This window comes from Mytilus californianus, unplaced genomic scaffold (genome assembly GCF_021869535.1).
Source record: "Mytilus californianus isolate M0D057914Y unplaced genomic scaffold, xbMytCali1.0.p SCAF_12, whole genome shotgun sequence".
Classification (NCBI taxonomy): Eukaryota; Metazoa; Mollusca; class Bivalvia; order Mytilida; family Mytilidae; genus Mytilus; species Mytilus californianus.
Window position 1 is genome coordinate 38998984 of NW_026262604.1, and position 14774 is coordinate 39013757.

General features: G+C 32.8%; 1 long non-coding RNA gene across 2 annotated transcripts; it reads right to left on the reverse strand.

Moving 5' to 3' along the window:
- Positions 1-1532: 1532 nt before the first annotated feature.
- On the reverse strand, positions 1533-14053 carry LOC127721794 (uncharacterized). 2 transcript variants are annotated; one of them, XR_007991470.1, is made up of 3 exons: positions 13384-14053; positions 12719-13051; positions 1533-1939 (listed from the first exon to the last, which is right to left on the reverse strand). It is a non-coding gene; the product is annotated as an uncharacterized LOC127721794 (long non-coding RNA). The 2 variants fall into 2 exon arrangements; XR_007991471.1 differs by lacking the exon at positions 1533-1939 and adding an exon at positions 2347-2602.
- Between the last annotated feature and the right edge of the window lie 721 nt (positions 14054-14774).

Genomic DNA, 14774 nt, shown 5'->3' on the forward strand with positions numbered 1-14774 from the left:
TTACATCATTCATCTTAGATGTTTCACTGTCATTTAAAACAAGCATTTCTGCGTCTATGTCTTCTAGTCTTACCTAAAAAAATCGATGAACATAGATATTGGTCACATTTTTTAAAGTTAAATACCCAAAGGTAGGATGCTAAAGATATATGTAAATGTTCCCACCAACTACAAGTGGGAAAAGAATGACATAAAAACAAACCAATAGATGACAGTCACAGAGATAAATTTTGTTGTATTTGTGATATAAAAGATGAATTTCATTTTCTAATAAAATGTCCATTGTATAACAAGTTATGTGAATTATATGCACAAACTTATAGGCACTGTAAAAAAATGTATGGCTTAGACTGCAAAGCAAAATTGTTTTGATTTAACAACCACTAAAAATAATGATATACTGAAAAAAGTATGTAATTTTCTATTGCAGAGCTCAGAATTTGGATCAGCAGTCTTTCAATGGTTAAGTGTCTTATTTGTGTATCTTATACCAAAACTATATATATATATATATATATATATATATATAAAATACACATTGAAAATCTATATTTTAATATACATCATAAAAGTACATAACGTTAATGCAGTTTTAATATTAAACTGCAAAGTTTTAAACGTGCTAATCCAGTTCTTGCATTTTTACGTGGTGTATAAATGAATATTCTATAAATTGTTGCCTCATGTTGTTGGGAGAACAAGTAAAGTTTGGATTGTTTTTTTTTTACAATTTAATTTTCAATAAATTTAGATCTGTTAATTTTATTAAATACTGTACTAAGGGAAATAATCCCTACTACATTTATTTTTTGAATAATTGTCTCCCCTAATTTGTCTTATTTTCAAATATAAAGTGCAGTTTAAAGCTCGCTCAGGGAGGAAGTAAAGAATCAGATCTACTCTAACGTTGTTAGGCTGATTTCATAGGCACTTTATATATATGTTTAATTGTATGAAAAGAATGGGATGTAAAATTGAACAAATATTGGAAGAGTTCACTAAAAGACTTGATTTGATGAGCACATATTTTTTAAAAATAGCAAAATAATGAATTTCTCTACCTGAAAGAAGACTAAATATAAACAGTAATGGATGAAGCTGTTATAGATGTTTCATTTCAGGTTTATAGAAATCAAATTTAAAGAATGAATTGTATGAACAATAATTCTAGAAATTAAAAAATAGTAGAGAAATACTATTAACAAATAAGTAATGTTGATTTTGTAAGTAAAAAAACTAGAGGCTCTCAAGAGCCTGTGTCGCTCACCTGATTCTACTTTGGTTTTGGAAATCAAGTTAAAATAGATAAAAATCATAACAGATACCTTAATAATGAGTGAGGCCAAATTTGGTTTAATATTGGCCCTGTAATTTAATTAAAAAATCCTGGTGGCCATCTTGAACAGTAAATCAGCAACAAAGTAGCAACACTTCATCAGCACCTCATAAGAAACATTTATGGCATGTTTGGTTTCATAATATTCAGTGCACCTCTAGAAGAATCATTTGTATGTATTTCCAATAAGGTCTTATGTTAAAGGAAGTCCCCCCGCTGGCGGCCATAGTGGATGAAAGATCAGCTTCAAAGTAACAACATTTAGTCAGCACCTCATAAGGAACATTCATGCCATGTTTGGTTTCAATCCATTCAGTGGTTCTCTAAAAGAAGACATTTGTATGTATTGTCCATAGGGTCCTTTGTTAAACACTGTCCCCAGCTGGTGGCCATCTTGGATGATGGATCGGCTTCAAAGTAACAAAACTTGGTCAGCACTTCATAAGGAACATTCATGCCATGTTTGGTTTCATTCCATTCAGTGGTTCTCTAAAAGAAGACATTCATCGTATTTCCCGTAGGGTCCTATGTTAAACTAAGTCCCCCGCTGGCGGCCATCTTGGATGATGGATCGGCTTCAAAGTAACAACACTTGGTCAGCACCTCAAAAGGAACATTCATGCCATCTTTGGTTTCATTCCATTTAGTGGTTCTTTAAAAGAAGGCATTTGTATGTATTTCCCAGAGGGTCCTATGTTAAACTAAGTCCCCCACTGGCGGCCATATTAGTTGATGTATCGGCTTCAAAGTAATAACACTTGGTCAGCACCTCATAAGGAACATTCATGCCATGTTTTGTTTCCTTCCATGTAGTGGTTCTCTAAAAGAAGTCATTTGTAAATATTTCCCATAGGGTCCTATGTTAAACTAAGTCCCCCCAGGCGGCCATCTTGGATTATGGATCGGCTGCAATGTAACAACACTTGATCAGCACCTCATAAGGAACATTCATGCTGTGTTTGGTTTCATTCCATTCAGTGGTTCTCTAAAAGAAGATATTTGTACGTATTTCCCATAGGGTCCTATGTTAAACTAAGTCCCCCGCTGGCGGCCATCTTGGATGATGGATCGGGTTCAAAGTAACAACACTTGGTCAGCACCTCATAACGAACATTCATGCCATGTTTGGTTTCATTCCATTCAGTGGTTCTCTAAAAGAAGACATTTGTATGTATTTCCCATAGGGTCCTATGTTAAAATAAGGCCCCCGCTGGCGGCCATCTTGGATTATGGATCGGCTTCAAAGTAACAACACTTGGTCAGCACCTCATAAGGAACATTCGTGCCATGTTTGGTTTCATTCCATTCAGTGGTTCTCTAAAAGAAGACATTTGTATGTATTTCCCATAGGGTCCTATGTTAAACTAAGTCCCCTGCTGGCAGCCATCTTGGATGATAGATCGGCTTCAAAGTAACAACACTTGGTCAGTACCTCATAAGGAACATTCATGCCATGTTTGGTTTCATTCCATTCAGTGGTTCTCTAGGAGAAGTTCAAAATGTAAAAAGTTAACGACGACGACGGACGCCAAGTGATGAGAAAAGCTCACTTGGCCCTTCGGGCCAGGTGAGCTAAAAAGGAAATATAAATTCATTTTTTTGTTCATCTGAAAAGAAAGATTATTGGGTATTAATCAATGACAGTTTTATATGCATGCAAGGAATAACCATAAAAAGCAAAGCAATAGATGTTGTGTTTCTGTTAGTTTAAACACCAACACCAATGTGGAGAAAAGATAGTGAATATAAGAGGTGATAAGCTAAATGTGAAATCATTCTTTAATATCTATCCCTGATCAATCTATTATATTTCATTTTCCATTTCTTTGCATAAATGCCAATTAAATGAATTGTGTTTCTTTCTTTATTTTAAACCAAAAACTGATAATTTATAGGGAAATATAGAAGTTATTTTTTTCAATTATTATTAAAGAAGCTATTATCCTAAAAATCATTGCTATTTTGTAAAATGATAAAAAAAAATGCTTTCATAAGTGAAGTGTTAATAGCTTAACTGGCATATATTTGTTTGTCTGCAGTTGGAATCGAACCAACACACAGCAAGTGTATTTCCCTTAGATACAGACATATATAATGTACTTTGTTAGTATAGAGTATAAATTGTAGCTTCTGGCAAAAAAAAAGCGAGAAGCAACATGGGGCAAAATAAATAAATTGAAGCATAAACAAAAGATAAAGCAATTAGTGAGTTGCAAAGTATCAAATGGCCTAAATTTGCATTATGGTGACTTGTGTATGATCAGCTGTTTGTATAGTTTGCAATCCAAAGTATTTAATGAATACTTTAATATGCTAGAAATACTGAACCCTCCCGATTTCAAACTTGGTTTCCTGCAAAAGAATAAAGCAAATTAATTATTTTGATGGTGTACTTTATTTAAGTGCTTCTCTTTATCTTCATCATGTTTATGAACTGAAAAGGAAAAAATGTGATGAATTGTTCATACCCCATCATTAGCATCTCCTTTCACAGCCAATAGTGTCAAAATTCTCTGAATAGCAGAATGTTTATTATTCCTGGAGAACATCAGGCATGAGTAGGCCACTGCTACACTTGTTATTTGTCTAACTGTAACTTTTTCCTTATCTTTTACACATACTGATATAAGTGTATCAAACAAATTTGGCCAGCTGAAGATATTTAAGTAAATAAATAAGAAAAATTTGGTACATATATTGTAAGCAATAGAGAAATAGTAAAAAGTTATTTAAACTAGGAGCTTACTGAAATGTAGTTATATTATATGTGTACTTTTATGCCCAAAATTATTGCGACGAATGTTTGATAATTTAATGCGTAAAATGTCAGTCATTTTTTTCATCTCATTTTGCTATCATCTCAAATTGTTTTTTGCCACCAAATATTCTTGATTGTAAATGCATAGAAAAGCCACTTATAAATTGGTTATTACTGTCTATACCTGAAATATTATTTAAATAAGCATGTTTATAGTCATGAGCCTTTTATAAGTGGTTGATATTAACAAGTAATGATGTCTTTACTATATACACAAAATTGTTTTTTAAGTCTGTTTATTTATTTGAATGTGTTTCCTGCAAGATTGAAGTCTCCTGTTTAGGATTTTCAAGTATTCTGGCCCTGAGAATCACTGATGGGACATTTATTGTCAAAATATGCAGATCTTCTAATATCTATATACTGTGTTATAAAATTAGTACCGTTAATGATTTGATCTTCATCATCAATATTTAGAAATAAAAGAACAATTATGTTTGAAATTATTGTTTGAAAAAGTAACTTTAAATTGATAATGTATTACAGGAAAGTACTTATTCTGGCATATAGATATGTTAAAAGTTCTGTAACCACCTGTCTCTAGTCATGAATGTGTAATAATTTAATTGAAATTTGGGTTTATTTCTGCCACGTGTGTTTTTCAATCATTGATGTGGTATGTATCAAGACTATTGGTGTTTTTTTTAATGTTTATTTCATTTTCTAAATGGTACAAATTCTGCTTATTGTTGAAGGTTGTTGGATAACCCTTAGATGTTTTGTATCTTTGTCAAATTATATCTACCGATAGTTGTCTCATTGGCGATCATGCAACATTGTCCTGTTTTCATATTGCAATCAAATTTGAGAAAATCTGATCTCAAAATGCTATGGTGAAAATTATAATAATGTTAATAATACCGTGTTTTCATTTCTTGAATAATGCCCAAGAAAATGTCTTGTTCGCTTAGGTCTGTTTGATTACACATCCTTAACATGCTTGCATAGTCGTAAACTGTATTACTCTTTAAATTCAACATTTCTAATAAATTTTCCATCCTATCATGACTTAAAAAATTGACATCTTCATCATCTTCTTCTTCTTCTGTGTAAAAATGACTAGAGTATTCATGGGCATTTGAATTTGAAGCACTTGCATTTTGCCCTTTTTGGTTAATATATGAATGATCACTGAAACAATGAACATTTAATGGTGGTAAATGTTTGTTCATAGACATTGACTAAGTCTGCAAGAATTGCCCCTTTATTTAACCTATATATACATGTTTTAAGAAAATATCATTTTGTGTGCAAGTAAGTGACAGATTTATGGTACAAATGACAAATTTGATGTTACTATGTATCCAATGGTTATTTTCAATTTCATAGATATGACATCTTTATTGACATAGATTTTAGTATAAGAGTTGAGAGTATTATTACTACACTACTGATGATTTTTACTGGTTCTACTCCTCGATTTAACTAATTAATCTATGGCAACTTCAAGAGATTCTTCCAAAACCACATATTTATTTAAAAAACTGATTGCAAATTTTGGTTAATCTTGTATATCTAGTGTTCAAAGTACTAAGCTTTTATAAATTATGAAAGCATGTACTATTAACAGTTAGTTTAAAAAAAAAGTTGACAACTATCATAAAGTGGCATTAGTTCTATGACTCAGAGTAACATGAGGCATTCAGAAGATAATTTGTAAGTATAAAATCATAAATGATTTAGGTCAAGCTGGTTTATGTACAAGGTCAAGCTGGTTTATGTACATTCAGGACTATAAATAATGGATTTAAAATGATGCAAGAAAAATTGACCATATGACCTAAACATATAAACATGATAAATATTATATACTCTGTAGTAGGTCTTTTTACTCCTGATGATACTTTGCCAGCATTCTCTGGAATAACTGTCATTAATACTGAAATAAAGTTATATAAAACTGTTAATATGCATATAACCACATATGTTTATACTCATATTTTCATATTGTGTAAATAGTATAAAGTAAAAGGTGATACAATTTATTACATTTTTTTTAAATTCCCATAAATGAACTTTGTTACAGTTATTCTTCTGGCCATAGACTTTTATGCAAACAGGTTGCTTTGCGGAATAAATTTTAAACAATCAACTATAACATTATGTTGGTGTTTGAAGACCTTTGTTATGTCACTGGATATGGATTAATGGCTTCTAAATGTTTTTGTTTTTTCTTATTGGGTACTGGGTAGCTATGTCATTGACCTGTAGCCCACATTTTTTGTCATGTACATGTTGTACTGTTACACCACTGTCCCTGGATAGGGGGAGGATTGGGATCCCGCTCACATTTTTAACCCCGCCACATTCAGTATGTATGTGCCAGTCCCAAGTCAGGAGCCTGTAATTCAGTGGTGGTTGTTTGTTGCTGTGCTACAAATTTTTTTTTTCGTTTATTTTTTTGAACATTGATTAGGCCATTAGTTTTGTCATTTGAATTGCTTAACATTTGTGATTTCAGGGCCTTTTATAGCTGACTATGCGGTATGGGGCTTTGCTCATTGATGAAGGCCGTACAGTGACCTAAAGCTGTGAATGTTTGTGTCATTTGGTCTCTTGTGGAGAGTTGTCTCATTGGCAATCATACCACATCTTCTTTTTATATAATATAAAATGTGTTGACATCACTTATTTAAAAATTCCTACAGATAATTACTTATTCTGTCTATACTACCAGCATCCCCTGCTGGACCAACTGTATGTGATAGACCAGGTTCTAGACTTCAAATATATATATCATTGTATTACTTTTTGAATAAGTATAATTTTCTAGGTACAGCCACCTAAACCATAACATATGTAAATAATATATGCAGCCTTCAATATATGCCTTAGAAAAAAAAGGTACATTCATTTCCAAAAATGTTTAATAATTTGATTGTGCCATGATGTTCTTCCATTTAAAATTTTGAAAAATTTAAATAAAAAATCTCTTATAGCTGTAATGCATATAAAAATGAATGGATAGCATAATGATTTACACAATATTAAGACATAATGACTGTCTGTTACTTACTCAATGGAACCAAAGTGACCATTCCTTAAACAATCAATTGTCTTTGGATCAGGTGAAATTCTAAAATCAAAATTAGAACTATGCAACATGAAAGCAAACACATATACGAATATTTACAATTCAATAATTATATGGTCCATCTGTATATTGTTACCTAGAGTGCTACCATCATAGTACTATATTTAATATGGTATTTTTTGTTCTTTTTTCTTACTGAAAGCATTTCGTAATATCAAAGTCTAAAACTTCTATCAAGTATAATCAAACATCTAATATACTACTGAGAACAAGACATGTGTATTCTTTTATGTCTTACATTTAATAGCAGCTAAATTATCAGTAAGATTCCCATCATGTCACTCAGTGTTGAAGGTAATATAAAGGCTTTTATTCTCAGGTAACTAGTTGTATCATTGGCAATCATAACCTATTATCTAATATCAAAGTGAGGTCAAGAGTTCAATAAATTTTTGTGTTAATATTTAGTATTTTCAAGTTCTTCTTTTTTTTTGTGTTTTTTGGTAGCTGTATTGTTGACATGAACCTCACGTCTCATTTCAAACAAATATATAGAGAATATTATATGACACTTTCAATATCACACCCGTATCAACCCGAGACACCAATATAATCATGAGAGCTCTGCTCGAAGGATTATATTGGTTGAGGGTTGATACGGTGTGTGATATTGAAAAAGCCATATCATATATAGATATAAGAAAGTGTGGTATGAGTATACACTTTATTATATACTTTAAACAACTCATAGACAGTACAAATTCTTCGGTATAAATTTCAAAGTTGGCTACATCACCACCGTCAACATCGTCAATCTCTGAAAAAGTAGCGTTATGACGTAATGACATGACGTCATACAAATAAGGGGTTTGATAAAGCCTTTGCAACCGTGCTGATATCGATATCATCACGGGTGGCTGATACAGCACGCTTGCCAATGATTGTATTACACATACAATGTATCTGTATTTACTACTAAGTATATAATAAATGTATTTATCAACTATCTTCATATACTCTGTTTCACTATCCAAATGGTTGTCATGTTGTTCCTCAAGCACATCATGATCGCTAAATGTAATAATTCTCTCAGTTCCACAAGAAAATCATCAAATTTAATACTGTAATTCAAGTGATAAAAAAAAATATTTTTTTATCTATCAATTTTAACTAGAAGGAAAAATTTACATTATCAGTAAGTGAACACAATCTTCTCGTAGAAAAGAGAAGGAACAATAAATTCTTTAAAAAAACAGACTGTATTCTTGTTTATCTTGGAATGCCCTAATCGATTCACCTGGATTTAAACTATATAATTTATTTGTACTCCATTCGATTAAGGTCCTATTAGTGGCTAGCAGGGTGACTTTTTATTTTGGTGACCAATTATTGTTGTTATACAAGTAACAATAATGGTAATCATAATTATACTGTTTTGTGTGTATACATAATTTGATTACTGTTTGTAAAATGAGCCCTGTCAATAATAGGAAAATTTTTCTAGACTCAAATGGTGTACATTGAATTTCTGTTTTCTGTATAATACAAGTTACCTATTAATTTTTTCGCTCTATTCTTTAATCTTCTTTACCATGCAAAAACAAGCATTACACAATATTGTTTTTTCAGGTAGGAATGTAATTGTTAATAAAATTGCATGTAAATTTGTCAAAAAACGTGGCAAGGTCAAAATTTAAAGAGTGGTATCTCCAAGAATCTGTGCTATTACAGGCATTACAAAACATATAAAAAATTACAATTATAGGTAGAAATCCATATAAGTTTTTTTTGAAATAGTATAAAAAGGTTAATAACGTTACAAAATAGTCCTTCGCAACCAGCTGCGTTTACATAATTTTTGAATGACATATAATCTCGAACGGAAATGCAACTGTAAGTATAAGTTAATAAACATAGCGATTTTTTTTTTCATTTTATATCAATGCAAATGTAGTTATCTTCGTTATATTGAGAATTTCCATACTTTTCCCCATATAAGTATCGTATATAAATATACAGTACTAAGTAATGTTAATTTCGTTTAGAGACTGGGAAGAGAAAAGTACGCAAAAAAAGGTATGGCAGAGGTCATATTTAGTGTAGTGTTACGAAGTATTGAACGGAACGGATATGATCTCGGCGCCGGAGATTGAGTTCAGTATAGTATGATACGATATGAATCAGAAAATTTGTCATTGTTTAGAACTTCAAGTTAAATCTTTTACTTAGTTGAATGGTTAATTTGCTATTAATTTACAGTTATCTTGTCGTTATACGCTTAGCGTTCATCCTAAAAACGATCACATTGATTTTAGATCACTTGAGAGAAAGCACTGTGTAAGCAGACACTTATTTACAGGCATGAGGCAACGAGTCTATTGGCTGACTGTAAATTATCTGAACAAGCTCATTTCTTGTCGACCTCATAATTATTTCAAACATTATAATAGATGTCACTCAACATTGGTCTATTTACATTCGTTTTTCGTGTTTTTTTCAGTCATGTCATTTATATTTCAACCCGGACCAGAAATATGAAACATTGAAGGCCCTGAAGTTACCTTCATTATCAGAAGCGGGTTACTTTAGAAAAGGGGGGGGGGGGGGGGGGGGCGGCCCGGTTCACGCCTTATAAAGGGTACATTTATGGTTAATGCAGACTTTTTACCTAGTCCAAACCGAACGCTGTGTATTTGCGGGAACCCCGGGCACCCCCTTTTTCAAAATTTATCCTGGATCCGCGTCTGAATTTGTTCGCTTATTTGTTCTTTGATCTATGAAAAGCAGTTTTTACATTGACAATGAAACCACATCTCTTTAATTTTATATGATGGTCCCACCAGAAATGTCGAAAATGTGTATATTTCATTTTTTTTTTCTAACTTCTCTCATGCGATAGTAGTACCTTTTTGGTCACTATTTATGTCTTGCGTCTAAATATGAATTGTAACACTTTATAGTTACTGAACATGTTGAACAAATACTTCTCAAGAAACAGAAAAGACAACTTGGAACAGCACAAGACTATTCATGAAGAAGAGTGCACTCGCTGAAATGCCTTGCCTTCTTTCCTTACCATTGATTTTATGTTGATAGTCCTAAATATAAAGTTTTACTAAAAGTATCACATAAACTTAACAAGATCCAAGAAAATGAGGTCAAGGTCAGATAAACCAAACCTGATATAAATATACACCTTACAATTATTCAATACACCAAAATAGTTGACCTATTGCTTATAGTTTCTAAGAAACAGACTTAAACAGAAAAACTAAACATTTACCAATGAACCATGAAAATAAGGTCAAGATCAGATGAACCATGTCAGACAGACATGTACACCTTACAATCAATCTGCATTAAATATAGTTGACCAATTGATTATAGTATCTAAAACACGAACTTAACCACGAAAACTTAACATTGACCAATGAACCATGAAAATGAGGTCAAGGTCAGATGATATCTGCCAGACAGACATATACACCTTACCATCATTACATACAACAAATATAGTTGACCTATTGGTTATAGTTTAAGAAAAACAGATCAAAACACAAAAACTAAACACAGCAATGAACTGTGAAAATGAGGTCAGGTTCAACTTTTGTAATGACTATTACGTTGCACTGGTATCGCCTTCTTAACAAAGACAACTTTGTAACAGTTGCTCTTTCACATTAACCTAAGAAATTTCGTTACCTTACCAATTTTTGCCTGTACAATAAAATTATACATAGGTCATACTTAAACAAAAAAATTCAATTATTAAAATGATTTCAAATAGCAGATTCAAGCATACATACATACAATATAATACATGTAAGATATATACAATGTCATCATTATAAATGCACTATAATTGGAAATATTTGACATTTTCTATAGAACAGATCAGAAGAAAAAGTTAGAAGTTAAAAAAATATGCAAATAAATAAATAAATAATAATAATTAACTGATAGTATAGGAGTGGAAAATGAAGAAGGAAAAGAAACAAGAGGCTCTCAAGAGCCTGAATCGCTCACCTGTTATTTTTTTTGCTTAAATCTTTCATCAATGATTAATTTTGCTTTTTACCCATATGTTCCATTTTAGCCATAGTGTCTATGTTTCTTGACGTACAAGGAAATGAAATACAAAATTTATACTAAATTCGTTTGAGAAGATGTTTAAAGTTAAAAAACATAAAACAACTTGTGTAAAATTGTCCTTAAAGGGCAATAACTCCTTAAGGGGTCAATTGACAATTTTGGTCATATAAACTTTTTTGTAGATCTTACTTTGCTGAACATTTTTGCTGTTTACAGTTTATCTTTATCTTCAATAATATTCTAGATAATAACCAAAAACTGCAAAATTTCCTTAAAACAACCAATTTAGTGGCAGCAACCCAACAATGGGTTGTTCGGTGTGTCTGAAAATTTCAGGGCTGATAGATCTTGACCTTTTGAACATTTTACCCCTGTCAGATTTGCTCCTAATGCTTTAGTTTCTGAGATATTTCACCCCTATGTTCTATTTTAGCCATGGCGGCCATGTTTGTCGATGGATTAAAACTTCCGATACAATTTATAAACTAGATACCCTAAGGAACATTTAGATGAAGTTTGAAGGTATTTGGCCCAGTAGTTTCAGAGGAGAAGATTTCTAAGTGTTAGCAAACTTGATGAACAAATTGTGTAAAATTGTCTTTAAAGGGCAATAACTCCTTAAGGGGTCAATTGACAATTTTAGTCATATCAACTTTTTTGTAGATCTTACTTTGCTGAACATTACTGCTGTTTACAGTTTATATCTATCTATAATAATATTCAAAATAATAACAACTAGAGGCTCTCAAGAGCCTGTGTCGCTCACCTGATTCTACTTTGGTTTTGGAAATCATGTTAAAATAGATTAAAATCGTAACAGATACCCTAATAATGAGTGATGCCAAATTTGGTTTAATATTGGCCCTGTAAGTTAATAAAAAATCCTGGTGGCCATCTTGAACAGTAAATCAGCAACAAAGTAGCAACACTTCATCAGCACCTCATAAGAAACATTTATGCCATGTTTGGTTTCATTCCATTCAGTGCACCTCTAGAAGAAGCATTTGTATGTATTTCCAATATGGTATTGTGTTAAAGGAAGTCCCCCCGCTGGCAGCCATCATGGATGAAGGATCAGCTTCAAAGTAACAACACTTAGTCAGCACCTTATAAGGAACATTCATGCCATGATTGGTTTCAATCTATTCAGTGGTTCTGTAAAAGAAGACATTTGTATATATTGTCCGTAGGGTCCTTTGTTAAACACTGTCCCCAGCTGGTGGCCATCTTGGATGATGGATTGGCTTCAAAGTAACAACACTTTGTCAGCCCTTCATAAGGAACATTCATGCCATGTTTAATTTCATTCCATTCAGTGGTTCTCTAAAAGAAAACATTTGTAAATATTTTGCATAGGGTCCTATGTTAAACTAAGTCCCCCACAGGCGGCCATCTTGAATGATGAATCGGCTTCAAAGTAACAACACCTGGTCAGCACCTCATAAGGAACATTCATGCCATGTTTGGTTTCATTCCATACAGTGGTTATCTAAAAGAAGACATTTGTATGTATTTCCCTTAGGGTCCTATGTTAAACTAAGTCCCCCCGCAGGCAGCCATCTTGGATGATGGATCGGCTTCAAAGTAACAACACTTGGTCAGCACCCCATAAGGAACATTCATACCATGTTTAATTTCATTCCATTCAGTGGTTCTTTAAAAGAAGACATTTGTATGTATTTCCCATAGGGTCCTATGTTAAAATAAGTCCCCCGATGGCGGCCTTCTTAGATGATGGATCGGCTTCAAAGTAACAACACTTGGTCAGCACCTCATAAGGAACATTCATACCATGTTTGGTTTCATTTCATTCAGTGGTTCTCTAAAAGAAGACATTTGTATGTATTTCCCATAGGGTCCTATGTTAAACTAAGTCCCCCGCAGGCGGCCATCTTGGATTATGGATCTGCTTCAAAGTAACAGCACTTGGTCAGCACCTCATAAGAAACATTCATGTCATGTTTGGTTTCATTCCATTCAGTGGTTCTCTAAAGGAAGACATTTGTATGTATTTCCCATAGGGTCCCATGTTAAACTAAGTCTCCCGCTGGCGGCCATCTTGGATTATGGATCGGCTTCAAAGTAACAACACTTGGTCATGACCTCATAAGGAACATTCATGCCATGTTTGGTTTCATTCCATTCAGTGGTTCTCTAAAAGAAGACATTTGTATGTATTTCCCATAGGGTCCCATGTTAAACTAAGTCCCCCGCTGGCGGCCATCTTGGATTATGGATCGGCTTCAAAGTAACAACACTCGGTCAGCACCTCATAAGGAACATTCATACCATGTTTAGTTTCATTCCATTCAGTGGTTCTCTAAAAGAAGACATTTGTATGTATTTCCCATAGGGTCCTATGTTAAACTAAGTCCCCCGCTGGCGGCCATCTTGGATTATGGATCGGCATCAAAGTAACAACACTCGGTCAGCACCTCATAAGAAACATTCATGTCATGTTTGGTTTCATTCCATTCAGTGGTTCTCTAAAAGAAGACATTTGTATGTATTTCCCATAGGGTCCTATGTTAAACTAAGTCCCCCGCTGGCGGCCATCTTGGATGATGGATCCGCTACAAAGTAACAACACTTGGTCAGCACCTCATAAGGAACATTCATGTCATGTTTGGTTTCATTCCATTCAGTGGTTCTCTAGAAGAAGTTCAAAATGTAAAAAGTTAACGCCGACGACGGACGACGACGGACGACGCCGGACGACGGACGCCAAGTGATGAGAAAAGCTCACTTGGCCCTTCGGGCCAGGTGAGCTAAAAAGGAATTTATCCAGTTGCATCCCTATCTATATTTTTTTTAAAAATTTTTACATTTAACATATTCATGTAATATTTGAAAAATTAACTATACATATTTCATTCGTAGCAGCCAGCAACACAGATCAATAACATAACATGACAATAATTTATTCTATAAAATAAATTATTGTTTAATAGTCAAAAGTAAATAAACAAAAATAGTCATTCGATAACAGGTTTTCAAAAACTTTCCATACATTGTCAATTTCAGTTATTTGTTTATTTTTTACACTACAGCTATCATACTCTCTAATTTATAAATATCTTTCGGCTTTATTTTAATTGCTTGTAATGAGAGATTCTTTTTAAAGCATCTAGAATTATACATATATTGTTTAATATAAAGAAAATCATGTTGTATGGGTTGTTGTGGGAATATCTTTATCATTTTGGATAAGTCTCCAACAAGAAAGTTTAATTTATTCATTGGGAGACTTATTCCACCGAAAAGGAACCAGTTAGCAATATCCTGTAGAAAATTATGACAGTAATGCAATTCCAAAATAGATATTATATAGACTCATTTTCAATGTTACAAAATGTACATAAAGGATCATCAACTAAGTTTTATTTTGACTAGATTCTGATTTGTTGCAATAATGCAATGGTTAATCCTGTATTGCAACCACTGCAATTTACTATTTTTGGTAACAGCAAAAGTCAAAACGTAGCAGCTAGTCA